Source organism: Phyllobates terribilis, unplaced genomic scaffold, assembly GCF_046119375.1.
Source record: "Phyllobates terribilis strain yellow unplaced genomic scaffold, ASM4611937v1 Scaffold_9__5_contigs__length_417890890, whole genome shotgun sequence".
In the NCBI taxonomy this organism is placed as follows: Eukaryota; Metazoa; Chordata; class Amphibia; order Anura; family Dendrobatidae; genus Phyllobates; species Phyllobates terribilis.
The window spans coordinates 144,333,712-144,357,223 of record NW_027362769.1 but is presented as its reverse complement, the minus strand read 5'-3'; the positions used below and the strand labels follow the sequence as shown (position 1 = coordinate 144,357,223).

The following is a 23,512-nucleotide window of genomic DNA, read 5'->3' as shown; positions in this document are numbered from 1 at the left end:
TTTTCAAAAAAATACAAGTAACCTGTTTTACTTAATACTTGTAGAAAATCTGCAACATCAAAAGCTCATCGTGGGAACGTAGCCTAAATGTGTGTATTTTGAGGCTTAAAATAATTTTTGCATTCTGGGTTTATTAATTATTATTTTTTTTTTTTACCATTTGCTCTTACAGGTTCTTTGCTACCCTAAAAGATGGCATTAGTAAACGGAGAATCCATTCTGACGGGGAGTGTGTAGCCATTTTATTCTGCTTTTATTTTTTTTTTTTTTTTGAGCTCCTCTTACATGATTTATGATGACATCAAAGTCCAGTACAACTTTGGTGTGGTCTATGATCATAAATCACCACAAAGGAGCTCAGTGAAAGACAGATACGACTTACAAACTCACTGACTATTTCTCAGGTTTCTCATTCTGCAGCCAACAATAAGTAATGAAAACAGACTGTAAAAGCCAAACAGTGCAACATTTTTAATGAAACCTAATTGCAAAAATGATTTTTAGCCCAAAATAGATGCATTTAGATTAAAAAAAAATGCCCGTGCTTTGGGAACATATATGAGAGAATGCCTCCCATATTGTAAACTATATCCCCATCAATGTAAATAATAAAGTGATTGGCAATCACTAAAAAATTGTGCTTATAAAAGCACAGGACCGCCCCAGAACTTATTTAAACACCTCACTGTGTCTAATCCTAGTATTCTTAGTAAACTCCCAACGAGCCCCACTCATCTCTGTATATCGGCCGCCGGCATCAGAATGTGGGAATTTCTACAAATAATATTTGTAGCTTGAGAGTTAGGAGTCATCAAGAGTTGTGCGTGGGAGTAACACATCCCTATCAATGGCTGACACCGGAGAAGTGACTCATAACCATCTCCTTTCCTCCGCACTCGGTCCTGTGTCCCCTTGCCGGGCATAAACATCCGGTGGGAATGAGAAGATAAGGTGTTGTTTTTTTTTTCTCACTTTCCACTGGATGTTTATGCCAGATGACTGGCAGGGGGACACAGTACCGAGTGTGGGGGAGCAACATTGATCTGAGAGGGGTCTATAGTTTTTTTTTTTATTTTTTTTTTTCATTATTTTTGATACCACCCTAAGTCTATTAGATTTGACTTTTAAAATTTGGGACTGTGGGTATTTCTCTGTATTTCAACGTATTAATAGATGCCATCAGTTAGGGGTCTAGAAACTAAGAGCGAAAATGTGGTGAGTGCCTTTTTAGAATAGTCTGAAAAAGGCCGATCCAGCACATCTGAAAAATGTGAACTTTTTTTAATGCAAGAAAATAATGCAATAATCAAAAATCCAGGAGTAAAAAGTCCCTTAGAAAAACAAACTGGTTGACACGTTTGAAAGGATAACGTAAGATTAGGCTTAAGAAACGTCAGGCTTCAAAACGCGTCAGCCAAAATCCAGGTCCCTTTGAAACTTGTCAACCAATTTGTTTTTCTAAGGGACTTTTACTCCTGGATTTTGGTTGATGCGTTTTGGTGCATAAAGATTCTTATTTCTAACCTTATGAGTAAGAAGCGTTATCCTTTGAAACACGTCAACCAGTTTGTTTTCTTAAGGATAACTCTTCTTACGCATAAGGTTATGAGTAAGTAGCATTATGCTACGAAATGGAGTAAAAAGTCCCTTAGAAAAAAAACTGACGCGTTTCAAAGGATAACACTTTTTTTCTCATAAGGTTAGGAGTAAGAAACATTATGCTTCGAAACACGTCAGCCAAAATCCAGGTCCCTTCGAAACCAGTTTCTTTTTCTAAGGGACTTTTTACTCCTGGATTTTGGCTGACTCGTTTCGAAGCATAACACTTGTTATGCATAACCTTATGAGTAAGAAGCGCTATCCTTTCAAATGTGTCAACCAGTTTGTTTTTCTAAGGATAACGCTCTTTACTCATGAGGGTAGAAATAAGAAGCGTTATGCTTTGAAACACGCCAACCAAAATCCAGGAGTAAAAAGTCCCTTAGAAAAACAAACTGGTTAATTAATTTCAAAGGATAACGCTTCTTTCTCATAAGGTAATGAGTTGGAAGTGTTATGCTTTGAAACGCGTCAACTAGTTTGTTTTCCTGTGGGATGTTACTCCTGGATTTTTGACACATCACCCTTGTATGACATTTTTATTGGAAGAAAATGGAGTTTACTTTTTTTTCAGATGTGCTGGAGCTGCTTTTTTTTGGACTGTTCTGTTTGCTGTCTATTTAAGATCCTCCGCACTCATTATGACAGGTGACCGGTCACTTGATTTATCGGAGTGTCTGTTTTTTTGGCCATAGCTCAGATCTTCAAACCTACAAGCGCTTGGCTAACCATTTTCAGTAGAGCGTTCCTTTTCTGGGATTCCGAAAATGTTATATTTCTACATGTCTCCATGATTGGCAGAATGGCTTCCACTGTTCCATTATTTTGGGCACCTTGTAGGTCATTATTCGGCTATTCTAGAGTTCTGAATGGCAGTGGTGCAGTACCAGGGTATGTATCACCATATAACTATTGTAACCTGGCACTCCTACTTCTGTACTTGGCATTTGCCCGGCAGGTGTATCATGTACCTAGGCTGAGTCACAGGTTAAAAATCCTCAGAGGAGAAATGGCAGGATTCATTTCACAAGGTTTGCAACCATTTATAAGGGCTGAGCTGTCACATACATCAGTATACATTGGGGTGATGTCACTGATGACATCACAGACGTCATTGACGTTCAATATAAACCTGTAGGCGCTGTCTATACATGTAGTGGAAATAGCGGCCAGCCAATTTAAGAAACTGTGTCAGGGTGTGCTGCCAAACTTTTTTTTAAAATTATTTTTCCAATGAGTGTCTTTTTGACAATTGTGTATTAGCAACCATTCTCATAATAAAAAGGGGAGGAAAATAGAAGATACGTGGTCTAATGCTTCCCTGTGGATCAGCTGCAGCCCACATAATACAGTGCCTTGTGAAAGTATTTGCACCCCTTGAACTTTTCTACCTTTTGCCACATTTCTGGCTTCAAACATAAAGATTTAAAATTCTAATTTTTTGCGGAAGAATCAACAACAAGTGGGACACAATCGTGAAGTGGAACGAAATTTATTGGATATTTTAAACTTTTTAAAAAAATTAAAAACTGGAAAGTGGGGCATGCAATATTATTCGGCCCCTTTACTTCCAGTGCAGCAAACTCACTCCAGTTCAGTGAGGATCTCTGAATGATCCAATGTTGTCCTAAATGACTATTAATGATAAATAGAATCCACCTGTGTGTAATCAAGTCTCCGTATAAATGCACCTGCTCTGTGATAGTCTCAGGGTACTGTTTCAAGTGCAGAGAGCATCATGAAGACCAAGGAACACACCAGGCAGATCCGAGATACTGTTGTGGCGAAGTTTAAAGCCGGATTTGGATACAAAAAGATTTCTCAAGTTTTAAACATCTCAAGGAGCACTGTGCAAGCGATCATATTGTAATGGAAGGAGTATCAGACAACTGCAAATCCACCAAGACCCGGCCGTTCCTCTGATCAGAGATGCAGCCAAAAGGCCCATGATCACTCTGGATGAACTGCAGAGATCTAGAGCTGAGGTGGGAGAGTCTGTCCATAGGACAACAATCTGTCATACACTGCACAAGTCTGGCCTTTATGGAAGAGTGGCAAGAAGAGAGCCATTTCTCAAAGATATCCATAAAAAGTCTCGTTTGAAGTTTGCCACAAGCCACCTGGGAGACACCAAACATGTGGAATAAGGTGCTCTGGTCAGATGAAACCAAAATCAAACTTTTTGGCCACAATGCAAAATGATATGTTTGGCGTAAAAGCAACACAGCTCATCACCCTCAAAACACCATCCTCTCTGTCAAACATGGTGGTGGCAGCATCATGGTTTGGGCCTGCTTTTCTTCAGCAGGGACAGGTAAGATGGTTAAAATTGATGGGAAGATGGACGGAGCCAAATACAGGAACATTCTGGAAGAAAACCTGTTGGAGTCTGCAAAAGACCTGAGACTGGGACGGAGATTTATCTTCCAACAAGACAATGATCCCAAACATAAAGCAAAATCTACAATGGAATGGTTCAAAAATAAACGTATCCAGGTGTTAGAATGGCCGAGTCAAAGTCCAGACCTGAATCCAATCGAGAATCTGTGGAAAGAGCTAAAAACTGCTGTTCACAAACGCCCTCCATCCAACCTCAATGAGCTCGAGCTGTTTTGCAAAGAAGAATGGGCAAGAATTTCAGCCTCTCGATGTGCAAAACTGATAGAGACATACCCCAAGTGACTTGCATCTGTAATCGCAGCAAAAAGTGGCGCTACAAAGTATTAACTCAAGGGGCCGAATAATATTGCACGCCCCACATCTCAGTTTTTAATTTTTTTAAAAAGTTTAAAATATCCAATAAATTTCGTTCCACTTCACGATTGTGTCCCACTTGTTGATTCTTCCCCCAAAAATTAGAATTTTATATCTTTATGTTTGAAGCCAGAAATGTATCAAAAGGTAGAAAAGTTCAAGGTGGCCAAATACTTTCACAAGGCACTGTATCTATGGGTAGAACAGGACAGAGGATGATTGTGGACCAGCTATGAAATATTTGGGATTTGCTTTTACTTTAACTTTTGTTTAGGTTTTCATAGTGTAGGTCGTCCATTTAGCAAAAAACCACTCACTTTGGGAGAGCATCAGTTATCATCAAGGGTGACGAAGGTCATGCCATAACATTAAGTTGACAGTGTTCTTAAATGTTTGCTTGAAATACTCTGTGCTGCTGATTTGTTTGCATAATAACCCACTCTCTATTCCATACATTTCAATACAGAGACATTATTACGTCTAGGAAATGAGAAATGATAATGGGAAGGTCCTTTGACCAGAGCCGACCTTAATCCGACTCCCCTAACAAATGGGGACATCAGTCTTTGTGTCAGGGATTCTGTTGCACCTTGTCCTGAAAATAAGGGATAATTGCTGTACAGGCAATCGCTGATCATCCCCACGTTATCAGTCTCCTAGAGCCTGGATTTATCAGTGGTTACAGGGAGTGACTGGGAATTACTGCTGTCATAAAACAGAGTAATATACAAAGTGTCAATATGGATATAATGTGTCTGTGTTTATAATTATCCACAGGTATTATGTATCTTATGTATCACACTGTAATAACATCATGCAGAAAGAAGTAGTCAGTTTTTGTAGTTTTCTAGCTTCTGTCCTCTAGGCGAGAAAATAAGTGAATTTATGTTGAGGTTCTTAAAATTCTACTAAGATCCTATAGTGACCTTCCACCGTCTGATGTCTCCAGTAGAGTTGATATTAGGGCAGAGAAGTCTTTAAAGGGCATCTATCAGTAGGATCAACCCTCCTGAGCCGTCTATATGGGCCTGCAGGTCATAGGAAGATGAATAAAATGGTACCTAGATATCTGTGATCCAATGTCTTGTTCTAAAGAAATCCACCTTTTTCTTAATATGTAAATGAGCTGTTAAGATCTATGGGCCGGACATAGATCTCCATGAGAATCTGTCTCCAGAGTTTCTTGTAAATGAAAGGGGTTATTGCCAGTGTGAGACCTGTAGATCAGGAGAGCAGACTGTCAGTTATTACATGTCTGACACTGGTAACCACTCCTTTTTCTTGAGCCAGTTTCAGTTTCGCCATCAATCTTGCTCCAGCTTCTTTTACGCTATACTTTCAAGTATGGAAAACAAGTTAATTTATGTATAGAAGACTGTTGTTTTGCTGGAGGAAGGAAAAAGAGGCTCTCCCTGTGTGATATTTCTAGCAGGAGAGGAGGCTGGACTGACAATTAGTCTCTCACCTGAGCGGTCTGTGTGCGGCACAACTGTTAAGCCTGAAATTTAATACAATGTGGATGCTATCCTGACTGCTGAACTACACCCAGTGGGTGGAGGACAAATTTTGTGGAGAGAGGAAGAAGGGTAGTATGTCCCAGGTGCTGCCAAAGTATAACAAATCTTGAAAATAAAAAAGTTTTATTACATGCTTCATGCAACGCATTTCGAAGTAGGTTTAACGCCTTCTTCCGGTATTCTGCATTTCAGAATAGGTCTAATTCCTTCTTCAGGCGTTCTGCTTTTCGGAGTAGGTTTAAATCCTTCTTCAGGCGTTCTGCTTTTCAGAGTAGGTTTAAATCCTTCTTCAGGCGTTCTGCTTTTCAGAGTAGGTTGAACTCCTTCTTCAGGCGTTCTGCTTTTCAGAGTAGGTTGAACTCCTTCTTCAGGCGTTCTGCTTTTCAGAGTAGGTTGAACTCCTTCTACAGGCGTCCTGCTCACTAGAGTAGGTTGAACTCCTTCTTCAGGCGTTCTGCTTTTCAGAGTAGGTTGAACTCCTTCTTCAGGCGTTCTGCTTTTCAGAGTAGGTTGAACTCCTTCTTCAGGCGTTCTGCTTTTCAGAGTAGGTTGAACTCCTTCTTCAGGCGTTCTGCTTTTCAGAGTAGGTTGAACTCCTTCTTCAGGCGTTCTGCTTTTCAGAGTAGGTTGAACTCCTTCTTCAGGCGTTCTGCTTTTCAGAGTCGGTTGAACTCCTTCTACAGGCGTCCTGCTCACTAGAGTAGGTTGAACTCCTTCTTCAGGCGTTCTGCTTTTCAGAGTAGGTTGAACTCCTTCTTCAGGCGTTCTGCTTTTCAGAGTAGGTTGAACTCCTTCTTCAGGCGTTCTGCTTTTCAGAGTAGGTTGAACTCCTTCTTCAGGCGTTCTGCTTTTCAGAGTAGGTTGAACTCCTTCTTCAGGCGTTCTGCTTTTCAGAGTAGGTTGAACTCCTTCTTCAGGCGTTCTGCTTTTCAGAGTCGGTTGAACTCCTTCTTCAGGCTTTCTGCTTTTCAGAGTCGGTTGAACTCCTTCTTCAGGCGTTCTGCTTTTCAGAGTCGGTTGAACTCCTTCTTCAGGCGTTCTGCTTTTCAGAGTCGGTTGAACTCCTTCTTCAGGCGTTCTGCTTTTCAGAGTCGGTTGAACTCCTTCTTCAGGCGTTCTGCTTTTCAGAGTAGGTTGAACTCCTTCTTCAGGCGCTCTGCTTTTCAGAGTAGGTTGAACTCCTTCAGGCGTTCTGCTTTTCAGAGTCGGTTGAACTCCTTCTTCAGGCGTTCTGCTTTTCAGAGTCGGTTGAACTCCTTCTTCAGGCGTTCTGCTTTTCAGAGTCGGTTGAACTCCTTCTTCAGGCGTTCTGCTTTTCAGAGTCGGTTGAACTCCTTCTTCAGGCGTTCTGCTTTTCAGAGTAGGTTGAACTCCTTCTTCAGGCGCTCTGCTTTTCAGAGTAGGTTGAACTCCTTCTTGAGGTATTATGCCTGAGGAAGGAATTAAACCTACTCTGAAACATGTTGCATGAAGTATGAATACAACTGTGTTTTATTTTTTAAGATTTGTGATACTTTGGCAGCCCCTGGGACATACCACGCTTCTTCCTCTCTCCACAAAGCAATGTTGTTTGATATTGCTGTGCACTATGGCAATTTTTTTTGGTATTTTTCTGCATTTTTTTCAGGAGGATTTTGGGCGAAGATCCATTGCATTGGGCACATGAAAGTCTTTGATCTAATTAGACCCGACGACCCTAACACGGGTCCAGTCTGTGGCCAATTTTGTCATCTGATATTTGAACACCTTAAAACTAATTTCATTACCTATTACATTCTCTGGCTGCTAAATTGATCACAGCGATAGGGCAGCAAGTGTTTAATCTCCCTGCAGCGCCACCACAGGGCAAATGAAGCATTACATTGTGTATATAGAAAGAAATGTAATGTGCATAAAGTCTACATTTACTCTGGGTCCTGGAAAATAAGCTTTTTCTAGCTGCTTTCGGGCTATCAGATGAGGGTCCTAAATAAAAGACCCTATTACATCAGAATGCCATAATACTGTGCTTCACAAGGGATTTTCTAAACCAGATAACAATTCCCTGTTGTATTTATGAATGTGTTTAAAACAAAAGAGGGAAAATTCCTTTGAACAGTCTTCCTAGTTTCGCCTCATGGCATCAACGTGTTACGTGTCATACATCCCTCTTTCGCCCGTCTTTGGGATTTCACCGGCCCTTAATGATTTTGCTATGTCTTGGCTCTTGATGTTACATATCCTTCCTCCACTTATGGCTTTTGCTTCACTTTAGAACTGAAACTTCATTTCTTCTTTCTGTTCCTTGAAACTTCCCATGAAACTGTCTGTATAGTATGAACAGAAATGGCATTTTACGTAAAACATGGATGCTTTGCATTTTACTTACGTCAGAACTTCAGAACCTAAAATATGTGTCCTTTATGGGGAAGTTTAAGTTACGAATATGAGGAGTTCTGAGAAATGGTAAAGTTTTCTTAATTTTCTCTGTAAAGTGGATATTTCATTATATAATAAACATCCCTATGACAACACTGATCACTGGTGGAGATGTTGTCATAGGGAAAGCGGACTATAAGATCTTGTGGTTGGCGACTCATAGCTTTCAACCGTTGCTCACTCAGCATAGGAATAAAAAGATTTCATTTCATAAGATCTTCAAAAGATTTCTGCATTACTTTGATGTAGTGCAACATGATTATATTTAAAGGGTTTTTCCACGACGTCCCACTGACAGCACCATGGGGGACGTCCTTCTTATCCTTACAGGGACAGGAAAAACAGAGAGGTTAAAAGCCCTCCCCTCCCTCCACCCCCAGTGTTTTTCCTGTCCCTGTGAGGATAGGAACAGAGAGGTATGGTGCGCAGAAGAGCGTACCTGTATGCGGGCTTAGGGGATCGGGCGGCTCAGAATTTCCCCTTCCTCCTGGGAAGCAGCCTGACCCAGGAGCCCCTTCCCTGCAAGGGCTCTCTGCTCCAGCGCCTGCCTCCGCATCTGGTTCCGGCCACGTGTGCGCACACTTCCGGTGACGTCACGGGAGTGCGCGTGAGGCAGAGCTCGAAATTTGAAAATTAAAGCTGCAGTCGGCGTGCGTTCCACGATGGAACACAAAAGGCAGGGAAGACATCAGACAGGTAAGTATAAAAGCGCTTGCCTGTGTCTGGCTTACCTGCTGTGCTGGAGACTGCATGATGGAGGATTTGGGAAAGCCAGAGACCCCATCTGAACCACCAATGGTACTTGTGAGTAGGGGTAGGACTATCTGGGGGGGAAAAGGGTAACCCACCAGAATTAGTCAAAGGGTCGCCTCCTAAATTCCACAGTGCTGTTCCCCTATCTTAGGATAAAGGCTCCGCTAACCCACCAATGACGGTAAAGAAGGATTAAAGATAAAAAGTCGGGGGGGAGGGGGGGTGAAGAGACGCCCCATATGTAATTGCAGGTTGCCTGAAGCATGGCTTAAACAGTTATGCGAAGGCTGCACTTCTAAAATTGTGAAGGAGGAACAACCAACCCTCCTTTCGGATATGAGGTCAATCATCAGAGAAGAGGTTCGGGCCTCCATTTTGGGTATAGTTTCCCCCCAGATGTCTCAGCCGGGACCCCGGGCAAAAAGACTGAGGTGGGAGATGGAGCTATCCTCAGAGGAAGAGTTACAGCCCTTTTGCTTCTGAGGAGGAGGAGGATGAAGATACAGCTTCAGATCCACCGGAGGAGGGAAAAAGATATCTTTTCTCAGCGGCGGACACAGACGAACTGCTAAAAGCAGTCAGAGACACTATGCGGGTGGAAGACACCCAGACATCGCATACAGTGCAGAATGAGATGTTCGGGGGGTTAAGATCTCAGAGACACAGGGTTTTCCCTGTAAATAACCACATCCGTTCCATGATTTTTGAAGAATGGGAGGATGCAGAGAAAAGACTTGTAATTCCACAAGACTTTAGATTACGCCTTCCCTTTGAGCCCGAGGACATTAAGCCCTTGGAAGAGATTCCCAGGATAGACGTTCTCATTGCAAAGGTGGTCAGGAAAACCTCAATCCCCTTTGAGGACTCCACCAGCCTGAAGGATCCTATGGACAGAAAGGCGGATGGCCTTCTAAAAAGGGCCTGGGAGACGTCGGCGGCTATCCTAAAAACTAATATTGCTGCCACCGCTGTAGCCAGGTCAATGTGTTTGTGGGTAGAAGAATCTGGAGGAGCAGGTAACATCAAAAGTTCCTAGAGAAGCTATTCTCAGATTCCTTCCCCTCCTTAAGATGTCTACAGGTTTCATGGCCGACGCTTCGGCAGAGTCCGTTAGATTTGCAGCCAGAATCTGCGCCTTATTTAATGCAACTAGACGGGCTATCTGGTTGAAAACCTGGTCTGTGAATAACCAGGAATAGACGCCCTATCCCAGCAATGGAACAAGGGCCTGTTGTATGCATTCCCTCCGTTAGCTCTGATACCGAGGGTACTAAGGAAAGTGCGGGAAGACCAGGCAAGGATAATACTGGTAGTACTCTTTTGGCCGAGGAGGAGCTGGTTTCCTCTATTGGCAAAGAGGGCATTAGAAGACCCTGTCCAGCTTCCCTTGAGGAAGGACCTTCTTCATCGGGATCCTGTGTTCTACCAAGAAGTAGACAGATTGCATCTTACGGCATGGATGCTGAAAGGCAGATCTTGAAGTCCAAGGGACTTTCTGATCAGGTGATAACAACCCTACAGGCCAGTCGAAAACCGGTGACTTCGGCCATATATAGTAAAATTTGGAAAAAATTCTGCTCAGAATGTGGAGATTCAGCTATCGATGTTTCTAACCCAAATATCACTAAGATTTTGTTTTTTTGCAGGCCGGGTTTAACCAGGGTTTAAAACCAAGTACTCTAAGAGTCCATGTCTCTGCCTTGAACGTATTCTTTGATGCACAATTGGCAGCGAATCCTTGGATAGCTAGGTTTTCCAAGGCGGTTCAGAGATTGAGACCATGGGTTAAGAGATCTGTTGCTCCCTGGGACCTCAATCTTGTACTTAATGCTCTTTGTAAACATCCATACGAGCTGTCCAAAGACTTGACCATAGGCAGACTCACCTTTAAGACAGCTTTCCTGGTAGCAATTACAACTGATAAAAGGGTGGGGGAGATACAGGCCTTATCCACAAAGGACCCGTACTTACAGATTTATGAGGATAAAATAGTTCTTAGATTCGATCCATCCTTTCTACCCAAAGTCGATTCTACCCATAATATAAATCAGAAAGTGGTACTTCCATCCTTCTACCAAAATCCTAAAAATCAAAAGGAAGTCTTCTTACATTCCCTGGATGTTAGACAAGCAGTCATCACTTATTTAGAGGCCACCCAGGGTTGGAGAAAGGATCACGACTTGTTTGGGGGTAGAAATAGAGCTAAAAAAGCATCAAAAAAGACAATTGCCAGGTGGATTAAGTCTACTATATGTCTAGCCTATGCGGCAGAAGGAAAGTCTCCTCCTGTTGAATTGAGGGCTCATTCAACTCGATCAATGGCCACTTCTTGGGCAGAGAGAGAGGGGGGGGGGCTCGGTGGAGCAGATTTGTACGGCCACAACTTGGTCTAACCTAAGTACATTTTCTAGACATTACAAGCTAGATGTTGTAGTCAGTCAGAGAATGGCATTTGGTAGGAAAGTTCTCCATGCAGTGGTCACACCCTAAAATCAATACTTTGGTATTCTCCATGGTGCTGTCAGGGGACGTCCTGGAAAACTGTAATTAGTCTTATCGGTAATTGTATTTCCAGGAGTCCATCCTGACAGCACAGTTAGATCCCCCCCTTACCTTATATACAGTGTGAAGTAACATTGTTATATAGAATTGTAATAAAAAATTTTTTGTTTGTTGCAACCATCCTGGTGTGGTACTTAGAAATAACACTGAGGGGTGGAGGGAGGGGAAGGCTTTTAACCTCTGTGTTTCCTGTCCCTGTAAGGATAAGAAGGACGTCCTCCATGGTCGACTTTTTTATGCCAATGTTTTGCTTCAAAATTTTGCAGCAACGTTATGCTATGCACCTTCCTCTCCATTAAAGAGTTTATCCCATGTTCTGTCTTCAGGAGCGCATCACTCCCCTGACTCCCAGCTTCCTACTTGGTGGGGGACTCCTGAGGATTACCACTTCAGACCAGTGGCATGGTTGTGCTGATGGCCCAATGCCCTAACTGTACACTCTTCGATATTGCAATTAGAGGCAGCTTTTCCTCTACAGCATCCCACCAGATTAAGAGCAGCGCTTACAAGGTCTATGGCAAAGAGCCGGCTATGTCTCATACACTGCAGCGCTGACCGGTAACCTAGGCAATGAGACAATATAAAAATCTCTCCATTCTTAACAGGGCTGTGGAGTCGGTGTCGGTATAAAATGGACCAACTCCGACTCCTAAAATATATAATAAATTGGGTACAGTAGTTCAATGCAGTTTGTGGGGAATATATTTTTTCATAAGAATTTGGGAAAGTTATGAAATGTCCTATAAATGTCTGTCCTATTCCTGATCTAAGGGTCTAGACTTTTAGCTGAGATGAATCTGTGCTACAGTAAATTTATCACTTAAACATGAGCCGTGTATGAGGGAGTCGGAGTCGTGGAGTCGGAGGTTTGGCTTACCGACTCCACAGCCCTGATTCTTAAGAACAGAGAGGATTTTTTAATAAGTGCAAAGTTGCTTGTTTTTTTTTTTTTAAATCACTTTGCAATTTAACTGTTTAAAAAGATGAGACTGCCCCTTTTAAGCCACTTCCACTTGCCAAGTGAGGCACTAAAAGTGTCTAAAGCACATAATAAATGTGGTCCAACTAAGCCTTCTATGCAAATTAAACCAGAATTCTGGAAGATTTATCCTAAATTTCCTGTTGTGTGTACAAGGAAATTATTTTCTGTGCACCACACTTTTATGGAAACTAAGATCAGACCTCTTCTTCCTACTATTATAAAGAAAATTGATAATAGAAAGTGAAATAAAAAATATTTGGTGCTTGAAATTGGAAAAAGAGAAAAAAAAAAACACTCCTGCTAATATACATTAGTAAAAATAATTATTTTATATTATTTAAATTGCATAAATATAAATCATAAATACATCTTTGATATTTTATACATTAAATTGGTCATTATAGAGTATAATGCTGTTTGTTTATGTTCATGACGGGATTATAGCATTTCCAAATGTGCAATTACTTTTTATTTTTTCATTTTATTTTTTTTTCCATCCTTGTTTTTCTTCTTTCTGGTCTCTGATGGGAATTGCTAACAGGGATCAGTTGTGTTCAATAATATTTTTATTTATTTGTTTTTTATACTCCAGACCCTTATTCAAATGAGTTATGCAAAAAGTGTCAAAGTCCGTCACCCCTCCTTTCTTCTTGAAAATAGCATTTCCCTTAGGTTAGCGTCACACAATCATTTTCTCTCCATCCGAGAAAAATGAGCTGGTCCCGAGTTTGGTCCCGAGTGTAGATTACGCGTGACTGAAGGCCAAACAACCTTCTGCCACTTGTTATTTTGCAGCTTTAAGGGTGTTTCCCAGCAATAAAGGGGTTGTCCAATTTGAGTAGTTCTATTTTGTTAAAAGGTACTCTCCCCTGACAATAAGCTGACCACACAGTGTCTTACTGCTGGAACTTCTTGTGTTAATATTATCTGTAGGGAAATCCAGCAGCAAGCGTTCAGTCCACCTTTTGCACCAACACAAAGAAAATGAAGAATTACACAGCCCTCTCATAACGAGAAATGGATAAAATTGCAAAATGCTTGTAAACAAACAACTTTGCAATTTACCTCTTACTAAAAATCCTCTCCTGTCTCAAGAACTGAGAAATTGTTAGTGTTATATTTTTCTGCTTGTTGACTACGTTAAAGACCACATCTGCAGTTTTTTTTGGGGTAACCGATCTCCTAGGCAAAGACCGTTCTTTCTAGAACTTGTAAGATAACTGGTTCCGGACAGCTTCAGGGTCCTTGCACTCCTCAAGAATTTTTTAGACCAGTGGCTCAATCATGCTGCCGGCTTGAACTGTCAATCTTCAGGAGCACTACCCCTCGGCGAGGCAGGAAGTCGAGAGGCAGGGGAGCGGTGCGCTCCTGAAGAAAAATGAGGTTAACCCTTTAAAGTAGAGTTCCACTAAATGATGTATAAAATAGGTTTTCTTAACCAGACAAATTAATTTTAACATCAAATAAATATACCATCAATGTCAGGAAATTCTGGGATTCCATTTCCTGAAACAAAGAGGCTTCGAGGCTCACCAAAGTGTACATAAGTCCAGCCATACTCTAAGGTGAGGGCCGACTTAATGCAGACTCTGGATCCTTTGAATCGGTTTACTTTTTTTTTTATTACAGAAACTTCTTGGAATGAAGCAAATTGTAGTCTGATATTTAAAATAATGTAGTCTGAGGGATCTTAATATTTGTCATGCTGATACACTAGGTGCTCTCTAAATGCTGCCAGGTACTTGTACCGTTACTTCACTGGCCTTTCTGTCTTGGCCAGTCTCTTTGAGTGCTGTGCAGACTGATCTGTAAGGGCACAAAGCATGGGTCAGGACATGTTCAAAGCTGCTGAGCTAGATCCTCTCTTGTTGGCTTCTTTCTCAAGTATGGACTATGATGCCGTCTCTGTCCTCTTACCAGTTCTTCTCTTACTTGCTTCTTGGCTCTGGTTGTTGCGAGAGACTCGCCGGTGTACTCGCTGCTCTCTTTGCTGCTTCCTATCAGGGTTACACATCGATTACACACTATAAAGACGAGTTCAGACAGTTGGATTTTATAGTCCATACATGGATCATAATGCCCGGACTGACCACTGGTCTCCAGCCCCAAACTTGCAGCCTAATAGACACATGAGGCCATAAATTTGGTAGGGAGACTTGCAGTCAATCCAGGCACTGTGGTCTTCATACAGATTGTGAAAAATAGCCTGTCTGAACCCGGCCTTAAAGTTTGCGTTTGCCAACTGGTTCTTTCTAAAAAGTCTTTCCCTGGAACACTTCTCTATCTGTTTTATCCAAGGTTCCTCCTTCACTAGGTTACAACTGCACTAGGCCAAGAATGGAAAAAAGGAAAAAAAAGCTCACCACGCTATGTAGTCCATATATCACGGTTGTGGTCTGTGTGGTGGGTGTCTGTCCTGCTGATGAAGCACAGCCAATGGATATAGGAACAAGGAGAAGTTCGATATTTCCATCCAACGATTAATAAAAATTCAGACTTTATTGGAAAAACATAAAAACTTGACTAAGGGCGCCTGTGTGCGCCCAAAATGCGTCAGGTTTGAACATGTGAATTAGATTCCAAGTTTCTATGTTTTTCCAATAAAGTCGACATATTTATTAATCGCAGGATGGAAATGCCGAATTTTCCTTGTTCCTTTGACTAGATGAAGAATTGTTTACTTTTGGGGGAAAACATTTTTTTAACTTGTATCCTATTTGTCCTAGATTTCATCCTCAAGACTGAAGTCTTATCAACGTGTTATCAATACTGCTTGTTATAAATCCCCTATAATTATAACCCCAGTAAAAAAAAAAAAAAAAGCTTTCCATGCACTTTTTTTTCGATATCCGAACCAAAGAACTGATCCGGAACATACGTTGGCATAAGTTCAATGTGTAGGTGCATATTCACACTGTGGCCATTTAACAGACAAAACCTAAGATAAATACAAAATGAGCAAATACCCTGTAGTAAGTAATTGACTAAATAGTAATAATACATGTAAATAACATGGGGTACTTAGTTAACGCTATTTTGATTAAAAAAAAGCATAAAAGCCATCCCACCACAACAAGGTGCATCCAATCGGGACGGACCCTAACTCTTGTAGATGGAGACCCAGACCAGACTGTTCAGACACCTGCCAGTGGAAAGCTATATAAACAAAATGAACATCCCAAAAATGGGGGCATTCCACAGGCAGGTGTGTGAATAGTCGGGTCTGGGTCCTGCTCTACCCCCCATTTATATTGTGGTCTGCTGACGCAAGGTAAGGTTTAATACTAGAGGTTGGACCGTCCCGCTTTTTTGATCAAAATAGTGTTAACTAAGTCAGCTATCCCTCCCTACTCCGCCAAATACATTTGTCCAAATGAGATTGTGTTATGCATAGGGAGAGGAAAGTAAACCACTGCCAGACACGTCTGGTTGTGACTTGCCTACCATGAGAAAGGGTTGGGCAAGATAAAATTGAACAACATGATCCTTCTGTTTGCCCAATATCTGCCATTGGGAGAATTTGAGGACACCCCTATGCATATAGATTGTTGGGTGGTCTTGTCAATATCAACATGTACAGTTGACGCTAATTTGATTAGTTTGGTCACGTTAATGTAGCACCCTGAGGATTCGGCTGCTACAGGGGTATTGCACCTCAACCCAGAGGTGTGATATTCCACTCCCGGGTAAGGATGGAGTGTGGGACTGAGCCCAGAAAGCTGCATGCACTACACACATCCCATTTCCGAGGAACAGACCAACGGTACTCCCACTTAGAAATGTGCAGGTACGACCGAGTCTGTTCCTGGCTGGAGTGGGAGGGGGGTGGTACATCCCAAGTAGTGTAGGGGCAGATAGGGGGAGCAGTCTGGGTAAAGGTAGGAGCTCATTGGGTGCTGGTCACCTGAGCTCACACATAGAGGGAGTATTTAAGGTGGGCACCATCTAAGATCAGGGTCAGTCTTTGCAGAGGAGTCAGTTTGCCACAGTCGGTCAGTCTGTGAGGAGTCAGTCAGCCTTTTGCAGAGAAGCCAGAGGAAGAGGACCAGAAGCAGCCCCAGGCCCAGAGAGAGTGAGAGAGGAGAGTCAGAAGGACCCAGAGAAAACAAGCAGGAACTCTGAGAACCCATATACAAACCTAGGGTGAAGAGTTGGCAAAAGGGTACCGGATCCCAAACTGGTGGGGGCTCAAGCACACCTCAGCCAGAGACCGGAGGCCGTGGGCAGGATCTGCCACGGCCACCCACCACATCCACCCTGAAGGCAAACCACGTGTAGGGTCAGGGAACCCAAGGCCAAGGGTTTCCCAACAGAAGGCCCGAGGGAGCTGGACCTAGGTGGATCCCTGGTGGGGACGGCCAGAAGACAGGACAGGAAGGAGGGCTCAGGGTCACGCTCCGGACTTGCTTGGGGGTTGGCTGAATCCAGGACCTGGTGGACGCAGCACGGCTCGGGTGGTCACTTGAAGCTGGAGTGACCGGAACATCAGCAGTAAGTAAATACCCTAAACTGCACAACCCGACTCTGTCTTTAATTACCATCTATGCTGCACCACCACAACCCCCATCCTCTGCACCTGACCCCCTGAGGCCATACCCCTCCCGTTGGGGGTTATACCATCTAAAGCTGCACCAACACCATCAGCCTCAGCGGACCCTGCTGCAGCGGCGGCCGTAGTGACCGCAATCCAACGGGTGGCGTAGTCGACATAACGAACTTTATAACATCTGTAGGACTGCCACATACTCTGAGCTTGACACCCTGGGCACGGACCGGGTCACAGCCACTCGGAGACTACAACCCCCATCTGATCCGGCTCCGGGTATTCCCCTAAAGAATATGGCCCAGGGGGTGCGTCATTAACTAGTAGACAACATCTTCTCATTCCTCATGTTTGGCCCGTTAAAATAAAAACACCTATACTGACCTCTCGTGCCGGCCCCATTCCATCGGTGTCGGCACTTGCGCTCCCGGGACTCACGTGACGTTATGTCATGTGAGCCCTGCGCCCAATTGGTGCTGGCTTCACTGTCCCCTCCTTCGGACGTATTGAACATCAACAGGAAGTCAGTGCTGCGGCTGCTCTCTGACTTCCTCTTGATGTTCATTTTGACCGAAGGTGGGGACGAGGACTCCAGATTGGGTGCATGGCTCACGTGACATAATAACCTCACGTGATCCCCAGTAATGCGAGGGTTGACACCGCTGGAAAGACACCATCACCGGAGGTGAGTATAGGTGTTTTTATTTTAATGGGGCCAAACATGAGGAATGAGAAGGGGTTGTCCCAAGTAATGGACAACTCCTTTAAGTCTTTAGTATTCGAATAATAGAATGTTTAGAAGCAGAATAATTCAATGCAGGGAACCCCCCCTATAAATAAAACCACTTGTTTCGGTTTCCATGTAAATACAACAGTAAAACACTCAGTATCCAGTAGTATGTTCCTCATGTACAAAGTTAATGTGTCATTTTAAGGTGGAGGCGAGAGAAAATTTCACCGCCCTCTCTGAGTAGTAGGTGATGCAAGGCTTTAAGGTGGAGAACTTTTTGATGTTTTCTACTGATCTGATATTTTTTTTTTTAAAAAAAATGTAGGTTTGGAGAAGTAGATGGATGAAATGAGCCGAGATTGAGTCACAATTGTTTGGTCGATGTTACATTTAACTGCATTGTCTGCCCCAGAGGGCCGGTCTGAGGAAAGACCAGCACATCACAGACGGTATCACTGTTCACCATCTCTGTGACTCAGACAGACTTCTGTACAGCGTTCCCTTCCTTGCCCACTTCAGATTTTTTTTTCTTTTTCTATGACCAAAGTGCATTACGCAGGATAGAAAATGTGTGATAGGTACATGGTCAAATTCAGACTGTTAGTCACTACGTGAGACATGTAGTGCTCATTACGTCAGTGACTCTGCTCTCAAGGTACGATTCTGGATCTTCCCGAAACCACAATTGGGTCAGAATTACCAGGCCTGCCGCCCCAGACCACAGACGCGAAAACAATGCTCCTACGTAATGAGCTGGATCAGACTAATGGCATCCTGGAGGAAGCAGAACATTTCTAGGTGAGACGCCCGCAGCAACCACGGGACCTAAGAGAGCACAACACAGGGGCTTGCAATGATTTCCTCCCTGGCTTCCTGCCCTACTGTTCTACGACAGATACCAGCTGTCATGGTTTTTTGCCTTGTCCTAACCACAAAGTTTTACTTGCACGGTTCACCTCGGGCATGGGACAAGTGTACAAAGCCACACTTTGTCTGTGAGCGCTGAATCCATGCCAGATTTCCATTTCTGTATCCAGCGGCTTAGTGGGGCCTCTAAATCTTTTCACAGTCACTGACTGGCATTGAAATGCAACTTATTGAGAAGGGGCCGGTGTGGAGACATGGCTTACGTCAGTCTTATAACGTGCATAAAGAGCAATTCCCTCTTTTTTTTTTTTTTAACATTTTTTTATTTTAATGGCCTTCTGCTCAAGCTCGAACCATGGTGACTTGATGGATCAACGTTCTGTAGGAAGATTGATCTTGTGCAGCCTAGATACAGTGGTGGCCAAAAGTATTGGCACCCCTGCAATTCTGTCAGATAATACTCAGTTTCTTCCTGAAAATGATTGCAATCACAAATTCTTTGGTCTTATTATCTTCGTTTAATTTGCTTGCAAGGAAAAAACACAAAAGAGAATGAAGCAAAAATCAAATCATTGATCATTTCACACAAAACTCCAAAAATGGGCCAGACAAAAGTATTGGCACCCTCAGCCTAATACTTGGTTGCACAACCTTTAGCCAAAATAACTGCGAACAACCTCTTCCGGTAACCATCAATGAGTTTCTTACAATGCTCTGCTGGAATTGTAGACCATTCTTCTTTGGCAAACTGCTCCAGGTCCCTGATATTTGAAGGGTGCCTTCTCCAAACTGCCATTTTGAGATCTCTCCACAGGTGTTCTATGGGATTCAGGTCTGGACTCATTGCTGGCCACCTTAGAAGTCTCCAGTGCTTTCTCTCAAACCATTTTATAGTGCTTTTGGAAGTGTGTTTTGGGTCATTGTCCTGCTGGAAGACCCATGACCTCTGAGGGAGACCCAGCTTTCTCACACTGGGCCTTACATTATGCTGCAAAATTTGTTGGTAGTCTTCAGACTTCTTAATGCCATGCACACGGTCAAGCAGTCCAGTGCCAGAGGCAGCAAAGCAACCCCAAAACATCAGCGAACCTCCGCCATGTTTGACTGTAGGGACCGTGTTCTTTTCTTTGAATTCCTCTTTTTTTTCCTGTACATTCTATGTTGATGCTTTTTCCCAAAAAGCTCTACTTTTGTCTCATCTGACCAGAGAACATTCTTCCAAAACGTTTTAGGCTTTCTCAGGTAAGTTTTGGCAAACTCCAGCCTGCCTTTTTTATGTCTCGGGGTAAGAAGTGGGGTCTTCCTGGGTATCCTACCATACAGTCCCTTTTCATTCAGACGCCGACGGATAGTACGGGTTGACACTGTTGTACCCTCGGACTGCAGGGCAGCTTGAACTTGTATGGATGTTAGTCGAGGTTCTTTATCCACCATCCGCACAATCTTGCGTTGAAATCTCTCGTCAATTTTTCTTTTCCGTCCACATCTAGGGAGGTTAGCCACAGTGCCATGGGCTTTACACTTCTTGATGACACTGCGCACGGAAGACACAGGAACATTCAGGTCTTTGGAGATGGACTTGTAGCCTTGAGATTGCTCATGCTTCCTCACAATTTGGTTTCTCAAGTCCTCAGACAGTTCTTTGGTCTTCTTTCTTTTCTCCATGCTCAATGTGGTACACACAAGGACACAGGACAGAGGTTGAGTCAACTTTAATCCATGTTAACTGGCTGCAAGTGTGAGTTATTGCCAACACCTGTTAGGTGCCACAGGTAAGTTACAGGTGCTGTTAATTACACGAATTAGAGAAGCATCACATGATTTTTCAAACAATGCCAATACTTTTGTCCACCCCCTTTTTTAGGTTTGGTGTGGAATTATATCCAATTTGGCTTTAGGACAATTATTTTTGTGTTTTTTCATTGAAGACAAATTAAATGAAGATAATAATACCAAAGAATTTGTGATTGCAATCATTTTCAGGAAGATACTGAGTATTATCTGACAGAATTGCAGGGGTGCCAATACTTTTGGCAACCACTGTAGGTCCACCAGGGTCTTCTCCGCCGTTATCTTGATAGTATCAAGCCATTGGGTTGCTGGTCTTCCTCTTCGCCTTCCCTATTTTTTTTATGATTGCTATATGTTATCAGACGAAATTTTACAGGATTTTGACAGCGTACTTCTTAGTCCTATAAGTCCAAGAGTTCGTAGTTGGTTATTGACAGAGAGGGAATCTGCAGGAATTTATTTTCCCTCGGCTTCCCCTCCTTCATTATTGGGATGTTCCCTGCTTTAAAGGGGGAAAAAACTCAGATACTACAAGTATTTAATATTATTTCTGCAGTTCCTTATAAATCTGGCACACACTTTCCATAGTTCATCCAGGCGTTTTTCCATCTTAATAAACGTTGTTGAAGAAACTGGCGCCTTTTGTAACTTCAGTGGATTTAGGTGGACAGTTGGACTCTCAATATCGTTGTCCCAGGAGCAGGACCATTTCCAAAGTGACCATACGAACATTATTGATTTATTAAAACTTAACGATAAGGAAGCCCTTCACAGGAGTCTTTCAACAAATAACCTCTATCACCTTTCCATAGCATAATATATACACTGCTCAAAAAAACTAAAGGGAACACTGAAATAACACATCCTAGATCTGAATGAATGAAATATTCTCATTGAATACTTTGTTCTGTACAAAGTTGAATGTGCTGACAACAAAATCACACAAAAATCATCAATGGAAATCAAATTTATTAACCAATGGAGGCCTGGATTTGGAGTCACCCCCAATATTAAAGTGGAAAAACACACCACAGGCTGATCCAACTTTGATGTAATGTCCTTAAAACAAGTCAAAATGAGGCTCAGTATTGTGTGTGGCCTCCACGTGCCGGTATGACCTCCCTACAATGCCTGGGCATGCTCCTGATGAGTCTCAGTATTGTGTGGCCTCCACGTGCCTGTATGACCTCCCTACAACGCCTGGGCATGCTCCTGATGAGGTTGCGGATGGTCTCCTGTGGGATCTCCTCCCAGACCTGGACTAAAGCATCCGCCAACTCCTGGACAGTCTGAGGTACAACGTGACATTGGTGGATGGAGCGAGACATGATGTCCCAGATGTGCTCAATCGGATTCAGGTCTGGGGAACGGGCGGGCCAGTCCATAGCTTCAATGCCTTCATCTTGCAGGAACTGCTGACACACTCCAGTCACATGAGGTCTGCCATTGTCCTGCATTAGGAGGAACCCAGGACCAACCGCACCAGCATATGGTCTCACAAGGGGTCTGAGGATCTCATCTCGGTACCTAATGGCAGTCAGGCTGCCTCTGGCGAGCACATGGAGGGCTGTGCGACCCTCCAAAGAAATGCCACCCCAGACCATTACTGACCCACTGCCAATCGGTCATGCTGAAGGATGTTGCAGGCTGCAGATCGCTCTCCACGGCGTCTCCAGACTCTGTCACATGTGCTCAGTGTGAACCTGCTTTTATCTGTGAAGAGCACAGGGCGCCAGTGGCGACTTTGCCAATCCTGGTGTTCTGTGGCTAATGCCAAGCGTCCTGCAAGGTGTTGGGCTGTGAGCACAACCCCCATCTGTGGACGCTGGGCCCTCATACCACCTTCTTGGTTTCTAACCTTTTGGGCAGACATATGCACATTTGTGGCCTGCTGGAGGTCATTTTGCAGGGCTCTGGCAGTGTTCCTCCTGTTCCTCCTTGCACAAAGACGGAGGTAGTGGTCCTGCTGCTGGGTTGTTGCCCTCCTACTTCCCCCTCCATGTCTCCTGGTGTACTGGCCTGTCTCCTGGTAGCACCTCCAGCCTCTGGACACTACGCTGACAGACACAGCAAACCTTCTTGCCACAGCTCGCATTGATGTGCCATCCTGGATGAGCTGCACTACCTGAGCAACTTCTGTGGGTTGTAGAGTCCGTCTCATGCTACCACGAGTGTGAAAGCACAACCAACATTCAGAAGTGACCAAACATCAGCCAGAAAGCATTGGTACTGAGATGTGGTCTGTGGTCCCCACCTGCAAAACCACTCCTTTATTGAGGGTGTCTTGATAATTGCCAATAATTTCCATCTATTGTCTATTCAATTTGCACAACAGCATGTGAAATTGATTGTCAATCAGTGTTGCTTCCTAAGTGGACAGTTTGATTTTGCAGAAGTTTGATTTCCCTTTATTTTTTTGAGCAGTGTACATGTCTGATCAGTGGGGGGCCCCAATGTTAGTGACCCAGTAAATCAATAGAACGGAGTCCGTGCCCCCGGTTCCTCTTCACTGCATGAAACGATGAGTTTAGAATCGACAGCGATCGAGCAATACAAGACCTGTAGAAATTGCATGGACCAGCAACACACGTGCTCGACCGCCGCTGCTTTGCGATTCCTCTTCCCTTTGTTTATGCAGTGAGGACAAACCGGAGGCTCAGCCTCCACCTCTAGTGACAGTGTGAAAATCTACCGGTTCTTGGAGAAGTCTGACTGCTCTAAAATGTTGTATCTGTTGGAAAAATATGCTCTATTTTACCGTACTTTGCAAATATTACCAATTTTGATTAGCCATTAAAAAAAAAAAAGAAGCCGCACCTGTAGACGTGATTGGTTTCTTCATATTTGTCCTTCAAACCTGTTTTCCATCTAAATATACAGGATGAATGAGCATGAATGTAGAAAAGACCAGTTCACTCCAGGTACAGATGCGACTGTTCAGTGCAAAGGCAGAACAAATGCAAATGTATTATTAGTAGAATTAAAGAGTATTCTTA

At 43.3% G+C, this 23,512-nt stretch overlaps 1 protein-coding gene across 3 annotated transcripts in view; it reads left to right on the top strand.

The window, feature by feature from the left end:
- Positions 1 to 23,512, top strand: part of GPD2 (glycerol-3-phosphate dehydrogenase 2) — a 310,532-nt gene that overhangs the window by 9,349 nt on the left and 277,671 nt on the right. The gene's annotated exons all lie outside the window — the stretch shown is intronic.